Raw genomic sequence first — 14,568 nt, forward strand, 5'->3', positions numbered from 1 at the left:
CAGTCCCCGCACAGCCGATGTGTAGACAGTTCGTTTTAGCAGAAAAAACGGGCAGAACTGTTATTTAGACAAAAATCAAATAGTCGGACGAGCATCGATAGGCTTCATGTCTTCTTAATAGAGACTTATTCTCGATCAAAATGCATTTGTATACGTCTGCGCTATCGACGTGTCTAGCAGTCATCACGTTTGCTCGATAACTCTTGACAACATTGCATTTACTTTACTTCTCCGATCAATGTCGGCATAGTACTGGCGCCCAGGGACGGGAAAAGCAGACGACAAAAGGACGCCGCAGGCTTATTATTCGACTTTCTGGAGTCATCAGCATCAACTCAACCTTAATAGCTATCGACTAACGTTACTGCAGCAAACGCGATAATGTCTCAGGCGAACTGCCTCTGTAACTCCAGTAGTCGAAGTACGCAAACAGACGTACGGAGACCGCCGCTCACTCGTCTGCGAACCTAGAACATGCGGTCACATCGATGTAATGCATATCCACTAGCTGAAACCTCCACTCACTCCAATTTAGACCTTTTCATTTCTACTAATGCCTGGTGCTATATTGGTCATGACTAAAGTCGTTCGTTCCTTGTTTACCTTCATGTATGGTGTACACAGGTGGCGCCTGATTCGCCTGCGTGTACTCGTTTCCATTCGGTTGGCCGATGAGAATGGAGCGTTGTTCGAACGAACACTAATGCTGAATCAACGAAAACACGACATGCGTTAGAGCTCTAAAATTGATCGAAGATCTACTCAAGTAGAAGTGCTGTTGTCTTCAGTCGAAGGCAAACGCAATCAACGCTACAGTTGTACTAAACGGAACAGACGGAGGTAGTTACCCCTGTATTTTTTTGCGTCTATGTGGGGGTCTGTGTATGACATGCAGTGTGTCCTTTGAGAGCGGTCGATGCCTCATCGTCGCCGGCCTGTTCGAACAACTTACTGTTAACGCGGTATTTCACTGCAAATACGCATTCAGTCATTCTTGCCCGTCGCTGCTGCTTGCCTTTGCCTTTGCTTTTGCTTCTTTTGACGTTGACGCTGTCATTGGCGTTGTTTCTGCTGCACTGTGCACAGCGAGTGTCTTCGTAAGCAGCGGTCTCGACGCTCGGATGCTATAGCCTCTTCGCTTGTCTGGCTGGGTCGCGCAGGTGCCTCCAGTGCCGCCTAACTGTTTACCACTGTTATCGCACTTGTTTCTGAATCGAGAAATCAGTGACGAGCATGGTTCGGCTCCCTTTGATCCCGTTCTTTCTTGTAGTTCTATATGGTTTTTTCGTCTTCTTTATGTGTCCCTTCGCTTCGTAGCAGCTTCTTCTGTTTAAGTACAAACTCGTCTTCGACGTCACCCGTTACCGTCGAACGGCAGGTAGAAAAATACGCACGAGTCACTAACTGCATAGCGAGTCTCCTGTTGCTGGTTGTCGTTGAAGTGCATATTAAAATGCTCATACGTTTTCGTGTGCACATCCATTGCATCGAGTGTGTGGCAACTCGTAATGATCGTCATCGAGTCAACGTTCATCGACGAATCGTGCTAGTAATGCTACGGCCGGCAAGCATCATGCATGAGCGTATTTCTTCCTTGTAGTCTTTTTTCCTTGACTCGTTTTTTATGTCGATCAGTTTCGCGCTATGTTGCCTTTCTTAGCTGGGTTTGGTTGGTGGGCAGTAGTTGTGCGCCGCCGGGGGTGCCCGTGGTCGGCGCTTTTTTATCGGCAGCTCTGACGCCATGGGCCCTGCAGCTGCTGCTGCTGCCGCATCGTCGGTCTTCAACTTCAACGTTATCGTTGACGAAGCTGCGCTACCCTGTGTTTTTCTACCTGTCGAAGTTCCGCTACTTGTTGCTGCTCCCGCGGCCGTTAACCTTTTCTCCCATGCGCGTTCAGCGAGGCCAAGGACAAGCACGTAAGCTACATCGGTTACGTTACGCGCGATCGAGCTAAGAAACGATGAAAAGCTGAATCAGTAAACGGAAAACGGAAAAAACAGGGACGGTTGCAAGGAGCAATTGCCTGCTAGGTATCTGCACAGAAAAAAAAGCAGAACAGAAATGGCGAGAAGTAGATTTAACAAAAAGCGTATTCGAATGGGAAGGAAACGAGATTCTTGAAAGGACCAGGTGCGTCGGTGAACCACGGCGACCATGCTGCACTTAGCGGAGCGACAATAGCAGTCGCCGAAGAACACTACCAGCGTGACAGAAAAACAGATAGTAAAGCCAAACAACACAATGGCAGGACAAGGTCAGCAGTAAGCTGATGTTCACTACGATCTGAGCTGAGTGCGAAATAGAACGCAGATAAATATGTATAGAGAAATGCATTGACAGTATTGAGATTGAGAGTGTGCATAGGTACAATAGCGAACTTTATATGGTCGTTCTTAGGCTAGCAAAGCAACAAAGGCATTCGGTTCAGACGGTGCCAACAATCGAGGAATCTGTCACTCGAGAAAAGCGTCCAACAACGGGTAGCGATATTACGACTATCTATGACGACACAATCTAGCAAAAAGTACGCAAAAAACTCTATAGGCCGTGTGCCTAATACCTGTGCCTTCAATTAGCTAGCTTCTAGTGCACTGTCTGATTAAATACGAAAGGACTGACAAGAGTAGTACCCAAAACTGATCCGATGTTTTGAGTATATGAAACCATCTAAGATGATTCACGTTTTTCTAGTGACGGGAGTTATCGTTAAAATTGTTGAAACCATATATTTCAGTTGGTAGTATAGATATTTTGCGTAATGAGGTGCTGGTGCCGGATAATAATCGATATCGGAAAAATTATAAAGTTTCTACAATAAAAAAATGCATCGAAAATTATTCTTGTCACACCAGTACCGAATACTAACAGAATGCAGATATTAAACAGTTAGATGGATAGGAAATCGCTCACGCCATATCTTTCTATAGAAATAAATATACAACAATAGGGCACTTTCAGATGAGAAGTATGAATAGAAATCGAACGATTTGATATCTAGCGAAAAACAGCAAGAATTGCTCAACAACAGGTTGAATCTGAACATGTAGGAATTATATGTCAAAAGGTTGCACCTAGCCTCCACGCAGTATTTAAACATGCTGCCACACGGTAGATAAGGCTCTCCATTGATATTGATGGCCTACTTCGGAGCGCAGCGATCACTTATTTTTCTGGTAATGTTAGCAAAAAAGTAAACTAGCCGAAAATGATATGAATTAAATTTTTTTTTTTAGTGTGCCGATTCACTGTAGCCTGCTGTTAGTGTGGATTATACCAGCGTCGATAGGTTCGAGTTTATTGTTTTTGAAGTCGTTGTGGCGATGTTTATGTATACGCGGATTTCACATTCCTCACTGTTTATGCTGTACTCGAAAAAGCCTCTGTAGCAATTTAGGTTAGATGCCGATATAGCGGTTCGAAGGCTGGGAATGTCTCGCCATTGTAATAGCACGTCGCCTCTTAGCGCCAGTTAAGTGTTTCCTCTGGTCAGAAACTTGTGTGTGTGTGATGAAATCATCTAATTAAACGCCTCGATTGAAGAAACTATATTGAAGTAAAGCAGATCATTACGCTTACCCCATTTGGCGTTCAATGCTGCTTCTTTCCTGACGTACGTCATCCTGTCTTGCTACATTCAAGCTTCACGCTTGTAAAGATCAATTCAGCCTGTTTTTGAAAGGAGTAGAAAGCAAAGTTCGCGACAACGGCTGCTTGACTCTTCCTGACCACTTGGACGGTTCTTGGTCAACGGGAAACAATGGCTAAATGTGCTATCTGCTTAATAATGTGTTTCTGGCATGGTCTTTGTTAGCAAACGTTGACATTTCATTTGATCATAGAGCTCCTAAACGCTAAGCTTGTCTTCACACCCAAGAGCACTACTGGATACGACGCTAGTTAGTTGTCTAACGTTACGTGAAATATATTTAGTGTTAATTACGCCGGCAGCATCTATATTTAACCCCATGGTACATCTATGGCTATGTATTATTACGTGAAATGCCGTTTCTGAAAAATTAGACTCGAACGGCTGGTAATTATACGAGGCGGCTAGCACTTCATCTAATCTACACACGAGATTTTCAAGCACGCTGATAATGGTGACCATTTGGATTATTGTTATTGTACAGTAGCTTTCAAATGGTTTTTTTAGTGGCCGTAGAATAAATTTCTATCTACGCCGTAAATCAAAAGGGGCCAATACGTAACGTGTATATGACATACCTTGATTGGCAGGTATAGGTACAATTACCAAAACGGCCCAATACAAATCATGGACTACCATACGAAAGACAGAAATATGTTAACCATTGCCACAGCTAGCGACATTGTAACAACCTTTTCTGTAACGGAAATCTGTTTATTTTTTTTCACTGTGGGCTTAACGGACACAAAAAGACAGTAGCGATTCAATAGAGTTACAACGATTCTTCCTCCAAGTCGAGTGAAACAAGAGTAGTCTTTCTTCTCTCGTTCCTCTTGTTTAATCTGGATGGAGTTGGATAAATCACGTACCGCGAGCCAAAAAAATTACCCTATCGTTTCAAGTTGTTACGACGTTTTTACGTTTTGCCACACCATGCAGACGGTCTTGTTTCGTAGTTGACGCTCAGATACGCGCATAGCCTGTGGGTAAATGTTTTTCGTCAAGTATGCTCCCATTCCGAACACTTAACTGTTATATGCCAGTGCTGGCACTCATGCCGCCAAACCTTCCGCCACCCCTACAAATAATATGTCCGAATCACAATCTTGCCATGTGAAGCCGCCGTTAGATCTGCAGTACTAAAAATGCGTCGGCTTGTACTCGCTACCCGTGTAAATCGTTCGGGACGGTTTAGTGAGCGGGATTAGGACGAAAATTCCTGCCGTTTGATTCAGTAGCCTTGGAAGATACACAGTCTTGTACAAGCTGTAGAAAACAGATATCAGCATTTACCAGAAAACCTGTGGCCTAAAAGCGCTTTTTTTTCATTGTTATATTTTTGTATACACAGTATCTATGAAATACATGATAGTGCGGCAACTCACCATAATTAATGGTAACCGCAAACGTACCAGATTAAGTAACAGCAGCTGGAACTACTACGATTTTGTCCATTGAAAAATCCATTTGCATACATCATCAGAATCGACTTTGCCTTTCTCATATCGAACCATACAAGAATTCATGTCTTCGGGATTTTCGTTTTCGTCTACAATTTCCTACGATCGACACGCGACATCGGAACAACGTCCAAACGGCAAATGGCCTGACGTTATTTCCGAGCACCCCGTATGAAGCGTAGTGTGCAAAGGGTCGGTATATATGGAATAGAGCTCCTGCCGAATTGTGAGAGCAAAGGCAGAAGAGAAGCAGAGAGCCCGTAAACGGGTCTCAATAACACACGCAAGCCCATCTCCCCAAACGGAAGCTATTTACCAAACATCTCGATGTAGAATGTTCCGAAACAAATAGAGAAAGCAGCTACAAAGTATACTGGCAGAATAGTTGTTATAGTCTGTGAAAATCGTTCAACGCTATAATTAATATGGACGGCCATATCGTTCGCTCACGCCGACAGAAGTCTGCAAATGTTAAGTTTCATCACAAATATGATACCGCCATTATTTTTTGTTGCCTGAATATGGCCTGCACGAGAAGTGCTATTTACTCGATTTACCCCCATACGTCAACACTGACTACGCAAAAGTAGTACAACGGCGATCGTCGCAGGTGCGGCATCAGGAGCAGTCGCGAAACAGGTAACCGGTAAAGATGTCGGCGTATGCGTTGCGTCGTCCAGAAAAGTATTTTGCTCTCAATCCATTTTTCTACGCATGGCACAATCGTACACTAATGATATCTGGGCGGTGATAAAAGCGAACAGCCATCACCAAGCGAGAGAGTATGCGAACACTTGGCCCTACGCAGTTTCTGACCTGTACAGGCCTATTGTTTCTGTTTTTTATTCGTGGAGCATCAGTAAGTAGGACGCGTAGATATAGGACTATTAAAAAAGAGCGATCGTTTCTCCTTCAAATGACATACGACAATATAACGTAACAGCGAAAACAATGACAACACTAGCAGCAAATCCGTAGCAATACGGTCAACCTTTGGCGTCGTTTGTTTTGCTGCATGTCCGTAGGCTGGGTTACTTTTCAGGTATTATCGATATTACATGCGGATAAAAATATTCATTCACTCATAGTTGAACGACTCATGTATTTTTTTCGACCACGGTTAACCTTCGGCGAGTTCACCGTAACAGCACCTATCGCACGCGACTGATGCGCGTTATGAAGAGTAACGTCGGACTGGAGAAACTAAAATAAGAACAGTAGCGGAATCCGATTTTAAAATAGCGCCTCAATTAGCACCCTTTAGCATCTTCTTCTTCTTTGCCCTTTAAAAAAAACTTCAAACCTGTGGCTTTTCGTACGTTTACCGTTCTCGGACGCGTCTATATGTACGCCTGTGTAAGTAGACTGTAACAGTTAAAAATCTCGCTATGTTTGCAGCTATCGAATCATCATTGGAACAATTACAGCTTATGGGCTGGCTCTGCTGATTTTTCATTGTGTACGCTGAGATGAAAAGGGAGGTAAAAAGAGAGAATGGTAATGAGAATCGATAAACGGGTAGACTGAGGACTGAGTAATTTACTCAGTCCTGTAAAAGTATTGTCAGAGACGGCAAAATCTGGCACAAATGCCGACCCGACGAAAGTAACGATGAACGCAAAAAGTACCTTTTGGCTCTCTTTCTATATTTAGCCACGGCCGCTGTAGCCGCGCGCGTTGCGGCCGTCGGCATTCGGCGTAGCCGAAAGAGAGGAACTGTCGTCACACATTCGACATATGTACGTACAATACAGTTAAACGATAATGCCGGTTTCTATCTAAATGAAGAAGTGCCTCTTGTAAGTGTTTTCGTCAGTGGGTAACTGGACTAATAGTAAAGGCAGAGTTACTGTCTATTTGAATACTTTTACCGTTAAGGTGATAGTGCCGCAAAACTCCATTAAATTGTAACGTGCGCGTCTGTGCAGCTATGGCCGTCCGGTGCTGAATCGACCATCTCTCAACCAGCCGCATAATTTATTGTAGTTAACAATGCCTGATTACAATCCATTGTCAGTACGGTGTGTTTGTTCCGGTGTGTTTATGCGTGTGTCTGTATGTATTTGTGTTTGTCATCATCTCGCAACGTCTAGTCCTCGATGCACCGTACGGCCTATCTGTACACGCCTATTTGCTAGCCATTATAACAGGCAAACTGGTCTCATATGGTCCATCTTATCATATATACATACGCGTGCTTGACTTCCTTACTTACTATATAGTAGCACTTAAATAACTTGCTATTGTCGCACAAAATCATATAAGCATCCTTGTTCGTCTACGGTACCTACCTATGGCGTCTGTCTGTAAGGAAAGAACGAGTGCTTTTTCAGAGCATTTCATCTAGTGTCACTTGAATGGCTGCCATGTACAGATGGAATAGCTAGATTGCACACTTCTTACCCTATTTTCCTTAGAGCTAAATGTTTGTTGGTCGGCAATAAGTGCTTAAGGCAGTCGTGGAATTGAATCGGAGGAGAAAGGAGTCAACAATCAACGATGCTAACAACGGCCTGTTGTTGTCTGTCATCGATCCATAATGACCTGACGAATAGGGCTTCGAACTTGAAACGTAGTACGCCTGTGCAACCACCATATGCCCCGTGGAATAATAGCAAAAGCAAAGCGTCCTATAAGAAACATACAGTGGAGAAAAAAACTGAACAGTAATAAACATTTGCGCTGGGTGGGCAAGCGACCTCGTCATGAATTAATTTTCGTTTTCACAATATCGTCATCACAGTCCCGACACCCCTGTCAACAACTCGGCGACACACACCGGCAACAATACTGACGTGGTAATAGATTAACATCGGTACATAGACCGTCATTGTTGCATCAAGTGGTACGCTGCCATTGTTACGATGCTTCTTTAACACTCGTAGATGTGTTTGAGCAGTTGCGTGAGCTCAAATTTCAATTGATTTGTCACTTATAATTAAATATTATCCAATTATGCCTAGTCGGCGCCCAGCTTGATTTGGGTTTGGGCTGAGCATACTTATGCGCCCCACAACACAAACTGTGCAAGAAACTAGAAAAGCTACGCGCATGCGTATTAACAACAATAACTTTGCCCTCAAGTTCCCAAAATGTTCGTCATTCATCGTATATACGGACGCATATGCGTTGAGCCGAAGATTGCAAACCAAGATTTCATTCATTTTTGAAAGATGTCAGCACTTCGTAACGAACTACAATCACAAAAACAATCACATTTAAGCAAATATGTACATTCGTGAACGGCACGAGGTGTAGTAACGATGCAAGTTCGGTTAGTATCAAAATGCAACTAGAAAACGATCTTTCGTTGAAACTACGAAAATCAAATGTTAGTTCGTGCGGGTTGACCCGGAAAGCCTCCAGTATGACTGATGCTAAAATTGACAAAGGAACCGAATGCACGCATCTCAGTAACTTTGGTGCTAGCCTAATCCACTAACACCTATATATACATCATATGGGAACGGAATTCTAACGGGAACAACCAAAACAAATATTGTCGTAAAAGGTGACTGTGCGGTTTCGCTGATGTAAAGTCTTTGGTCTCATACGTGGCAATAAAGGTCACCGGTCACACATATGTTCTAGTTAAACGAGTAACGACAAAATAGCGATTTCAGAATCACATAACAGAATTCCTGCTTTCAAAGAAGCGATTTGTTCCGTCCGAAGAGAGCCATGATGCCGCAGAAAGTTAATTGAACCGTTAACAGTACTTTTGTTTTCTAAATGTGTTTCCATATTTTATGACGGTATTCTTTAATTTGAATATACGGACCGACATAGCACATGATTCCGTAAAAAGGTCTAAATTCGCGTAGCACACTCTTCAAAGACATAGCCATTCTTGGCTAAAAAGGTAGGTAAAAATTGCTACGGATCCAGTGGTTAAAGGGAAATATTTATGCTAGATAGGTTAGTCGTTCTCATAATAGCTTGGTAGGCAACGTGTCTGCCTACTAATCTTAGGGACACGTTGTCTAGGTTCGAGGTTCGTTCCGAGCTGGGAGCCTGCCATCTGATAGAATGCCTAGCAGCAATCGCCAGCAGACGTAAAATTCAAGACATAAACAGCTCGTCAATAACATCGAATCTTCTGGACACTAAACTAGTTATTTCAAGATTGCTCCTTTCTACCAGATTAACCTATATATGACGCTGGGTTCAAGTGGCCTTATCTACTTGTCGTAGCTTACTCTATTTATTGATTTGCGAACAATTTTTTGTTGTACCTATTGTCCATAATAGAACAACTTCGTTAGTTTTTGCCGCTGGTTCTTGGCATAGTGCATACACCATCATGCATATATAGCTACTACCGATAAGCAGTGTATTTCTAATATGTCGTGTTATAATATCCATGTTTTTAAGAAATATCGGAATGTAGAACCCATTGCTCAGCTATACCGCTCTTCGTGCTCGTAATCGTTTCCTTACGGCTGTTGATGAGGATGTTAAAAACGCCCCAAAGTCGAGCTCGTTACGCAAGATACGCCCGAAGCAACAACGATAACTGCGGCGGCCATAAACAGCTGAATTCCGTAGTGCGTAGTTATCACTTAAGATGGGTCCGCCGGCTCGTGAAAAGTGAGCATCATTAAGCGTTGCCGGTGAATTTTACCCCCCCCCCCCCCCAAGAACGACCCGGCACAGGGATATTAGCTCCCGTCCTTTCTCTGCCCCTCCATAAATCTGTGCAGGCGTTGACGGTTGACCGTATTATTTTACAGATCCACCAAGTAAACACCGCAAACAGAGCATAGGTGTTCATTCGTCGCCCTTACGCTACGGTAACCAATGAAAGCTCGACCTTCTGACGAAATCATCATTCCAACGCTCCCTCAACGTCGCTGTCATTGCCACCGGCCGCTAAACGCCGACACTCAAAAAATAACGAGAGAAGGAAAGTAATAGCTCCATGGTACCTGCAGGGTAAATGAAGCACTGCTGCCAGTTTGTTGGCGAATCATGAAAGGAAAATCGGTCATCAACAAAACTGGAATATCGGGGCCCTGTCAGCAAACGGCTAAAAGCATCGTCGCAGGACAACTGGCACACGAACCACGGCCGGCAGGAGAGGTCACACACTGTCTGAGGGAGACATTATCAACCATGTCAATAAACACGACTGTGATTTTTCAAAGCAGTAGAGTTATCATTACAATTATTAATAATTATGTCATATTTAAGGGATATACAGCAAGCGGAAATGAATATATGACGACACGTCGTGCTACATACAGATAGAAATTGATTTTTACCTTTGTGTCCGCGTAACTGTCTATGCATCGTTAGCATCAAGCAACGCCTATCATTACAGATCATCAGCAGTACAGGCGATCTATTCAGCAGTCTAAAAAAGTTGAACCGATCCAAACTTTCAAAACGGGGTCAGGCTGTTTACGCCATTTTAACCGAATGAACGACCGGAAAAATGAACGTGACATGCCCAAAAATAACCTGATTTCAACAAAGTAAAGAATATATTTGTGTGAAGTTAACAATAATCGGGCGGCTGTCGGCTTGCAACTTACATACTACGGGCGGTAGATAGCATCGAGAATACATGCCACATCAATACCTTGGGCTAGATCGAGGAAATACCGTCGTCGTCGTCGTCGTCGTCGTCGTCGTCGTCGTCGTCGTCGACGGACCAAGTTTCAAGCATGGACATACGAAAGGTCCAAAGGGTTTGATTAATTTCTCGTTTAAAATAGCTTGCAGCGCAGTAATGGATCCGTGCGCTAATGTGATGAAGATGCGGTGATAGCAGTCCATTAGGTCTGTATCTCACCGTTAAAATTTGGCTGAAGCCAAGCACTGACTAACGCCGAGTGCGAAGTTACGTTGACATACGAACAAGTAGGAATATTTGCGTAAGTTTATTATTATAACGTAAAGTTATTATTTTTTAGCCAGCAGAATAACTGCAATGCGAACATTGTTCCAATTGGAGATTGCAATAGGGTTACAGATATGGGTCTACATAGACAGTTCGTACGTGAAACGTAGACAAAATGCCCGCGCACGGCTGTTGCCGCTGAAGAGGTGGTTAGAATAATTGCTAAATGGCTTTTCTAAACATGTGTTTGTTCGGTATTTGAATTATATGTTTCGTGTGGTTTTTTTTCAATTGCAATTCTTTAAGGCTTTGCCTCCTTTAGGAGTAAAAAAATTCAAGATTTACGAAAGAAAAAAACCCATATGCTATTCAGAAGACAGTTAGCATACCGAAAGACTCCTACCAGTTAAATGATATATTAATGACGACCGCATTCATCAAAATCACGACTATACCGGCTACAGCTCAGCTCGGTTAGTCTCCATATGAGTCCAGTCTTTTAAAAAAAAAAGTTCTGAATCTTTCCGCCAAACTAAAATAGATATTGAACATTACACAGTTTTGAATGCGTTATAGAGGCGATCGTATGCGTGTCTTTTTCAAGTACAAAAAAAAAACACTGATTTTAATGAACAAGCTGCTTAGTTGAGATTAAATATTGCTAGCGTAATTTCTAATATTCGGATACAAAAATAACAAAAAGAAAAAAATCGTATAGGAACAATAAATATTCGCACGAAAATTTCGCGTGGGCTCGGGTCCGTTTATGGCAAAAATAGGGTAATGTCGTCTTTATCGACAGTCAGTTAACAGAAGTGATGATAGCCTAGAATCTAACGTTTATCGATAACAACGAGAGCCGTTAGTGTATCGGGGATGTTTACCCTATCTATCGAGACACCGATGAGGCTATGCCTGATGAGTCCCAGGTCTTGTAAGTCAACAAGATTTCAAAGTCGACTTCGAACGCCTTCATGGCCTCTAATAGAAGTTGTTCAAATTCGAGAAGCATCAAGCAGCACCGTATAATTACTTTTCACACAAAAAGTGTGTCAATGATCTGAGCAGCCGAACTGTCCTATTCCTTATCAAAGTAGCTGGACTAGATCCTCGCAAATGGTTTGCTACCAGTCAAAAACAAGTATTATACCGTTAGAATAGGCTATTATTATTAGCCCTTGGGCACCATGCGCCAAGTGGCCAGCGCTTTGCGGTGGGCCTTAGTCCCAAATTATCTCAACAGAACACCGTTTAATATAACATGGCGTATAACAGTACATGATTAATGGCAATTTCGAATGTCCTAGCATCTTCTTGTCGTTCCGCCACTTGGTCCAGATAACTTTGTACTAAATGCCTATACGCTGCCCACGACTCAACGACGACTATGTACAAGGATGATTAGGTAGAGATATTGACGATATATTATATAAAGTCGTATGATTTATTCCATTTCATTGCACATTAGAAGGCTGGGTCAAATTGTTCCATTAGCTCTGAAGAACCATCTGAACTTCTCACAAGATAAAGGCAGATATTTTTCTCTCCTTAAAATCGTTATTTACGATCAGCTGTTATTTGTAACACAAATTCAGGTATCTGTTTGTCATCGATTATTTCGCGTCACTCAATGCCCCTCGTTAAGCTGCGGTTAGTTTTTAGAAGTTTTTTTTCTTTCGACTGATTCTATGATGCTAGAGTATCACAGCGACTGATCGTAGGTAGGTTAGGGATAAGATTAAACAGTGAAAAAGGTAAGCAACACTTATTTCAATTCGACTTACTCCGTCTCAGTTGCAAGTTGGCCTTAGCCTGAGCAAAAGTTGTTAGGAAAAAAACAGGAAAGAATAGATGAGATAAAATGAAATGACAGATTCGATCGGGCCTCCTAATGGCTATGACCGACTCTACCGCTATGACTGATGTTCAGTCTTCTCATAGCCCTGGCGAAATTCGTACATAGCCGCCCTCTTGCCGACGCTCGACAGCAACATGGCACTCATCGACATCATGATCATCGCCTTTACTGTTAACTTCAGCCATGGGGTTCACGCTACTGCTTTTTACTAGTAGCGTCAAGGGGCATCCGTGTCTATGACAGTCGAACTTCTTCAAGCCGAGCGCGTTGTCCTGTGTCAGAGTCAAGCTTTTATCCTATGTGGCGGCCAGCGATCGACCATGTAGACGACGATGAGTACCGCGGGCCGTTTATCTGTCCGTTTGACTAAAAGGGTGACGCTTATGATGGTGATAATTAATAATCATCATCAAAATGCCCACAACGAGGCTCGATATAGGAAACCGGTTACATGATAGAATTCGTCGTATATTATTACATATATATTGAAATGGACGTTACTGCTGAGGAGCACCGTGTTCGCATGTAGCTTGGCTTTTTCTCTTTTTAGCGGCATGTTCAGAACTATGCTAGATAATAACTGCTATCTGCATGGCAGTAGAGCAGATTCATGAAGATAATATGAACCTCTCCGATGATCTGTTCTCAAAAATCCTTGAGAAAAATAAGCTAATCTGGGTTCGTTGTCTAAATATGTAGCTGCTCGAAGCAAGGACGAATTGCAGACGCGCCTGAACATGCTTATTAATACCCGTTTTAGGTTTGGATATGTATTATTTCCTTTCCATGGCCCCAGAATAGTCTTGTTTGTATAGAGTTCTGGGTTCATCATTATAGTGTTATTGTTGATCTTTGTTGTCATCTGATAATTTCACAGTCTTTTTAGTGAAACAAAATCAACTAACTAGCCACTTCTACCTAACCTTCCAGTGTTAACAGAATGTTGCCGCTGATGGGTCGAAAGTTTTGTGTTGTCTAGTTGTTGGGTTTTTGATGCGACAACGAAATAGCGCTTTAATGACGTCTATGTTTCGAATTCGATGGGAAACTTTAAGCGAAACGGGTATATGATCATAAAGTTATAAACTCTACTGGAACAGGTATTGTCAAAGCTAACTTGAATATTGTAATTATTTGAAAAATTAAATATAGGTTGATGTTTTTATCAACTGTCGAAAACGCAGCGTATTCTGACCGATTAACACTTTTCCAGCTTAATATCAAGTCCAGTTCACCTTTCTCTCATCTGCTCAGAATTATGTAACGTTTTTCATTATTCCAAATCTACTGCTAGTTTTTTTTTTTATCTGTTCTTTATGCATTTATAACGATCAAGAGCAGATTACTTGTTTTTATGCCAACTTTGCTTTGGTGTGTGTCCGTTGCTACTGGCACATTTTCTGGGGGCCGCTTGGTCTCACTTTCGCCCAGTGCACCGGCCAGGTGGGAGACGATCGATAATTTTCGGTTGCTCGTTTGAGACTGCTGTCTCATAGGCAAAAGTAGCATATTTGTGATGCCGACGCTGTCTAAAAGCCATTACGTGCGAATGGTAGTCAGGCCCGTAGGCGTTCACCGATAGGTTAGCCCTGGAGGATCCTAAAATCAGCTAAGCTACGCGAGGATTATACATCACAGCGGGATTCGAAGATAAACACTCACAGCCATAAGAAAGTTCCTGCCAGAAGAAACATTCACAAACGTGCTAAAGTGAGACGTCATCATGAGAACCGGACAATATGCCGATGAAAAGTGTTC

The 14,568-nt window shown here is 42.6% G+C and overlaps 1 protein-coding gene and 1 long non-coding RNA gene across 2 annotated transcripts in view; both read left to right on the forward strand.

Annotated features, from left to right (window-relative positions):
* The window catches only part of LOC147752054 (uncharacterized), a 37,629-nt gene extending 27,376 nt beyond the window's left edge, over positions 1–10,253 (forward strand). The window contains exon 2 of the long non-coding RNA XR_015315140.1: positions 9,841–10,253. This is a non-coding gene — a long non-coding RNA (uncharacterized LOC147752054). The remainder of the gene's footprint in view (positions 1–9,840) is intronic.
* The window catches only part of Rhp (GTP-Rho-binding protein rhophilin), a 151,587-nt gene that overhangs the window by 37,258 nt on the left and 99,761 nt on the right, over positions 1–14,568 (forward strand). The window lies entirely within an intron of this gene.

The sequence above is a fragment of the Varroa jacobsoni genome, unplaced genomic scaffold, assembly GCF_002532875.2.
Source record: "Varroa jacobsoni isolate VJ856 unplaced genomic scaffold, vjacob_1.0 contig00230, whole genome shotgun sequence".
Classification (NCBI taxonomy): domain Eukaryota; kingdom Metazoa; phylum Arthropoda; class Arachnida; order Mesostigmata; family Varroidae; genus Varroa; species Varroa jacobsoni.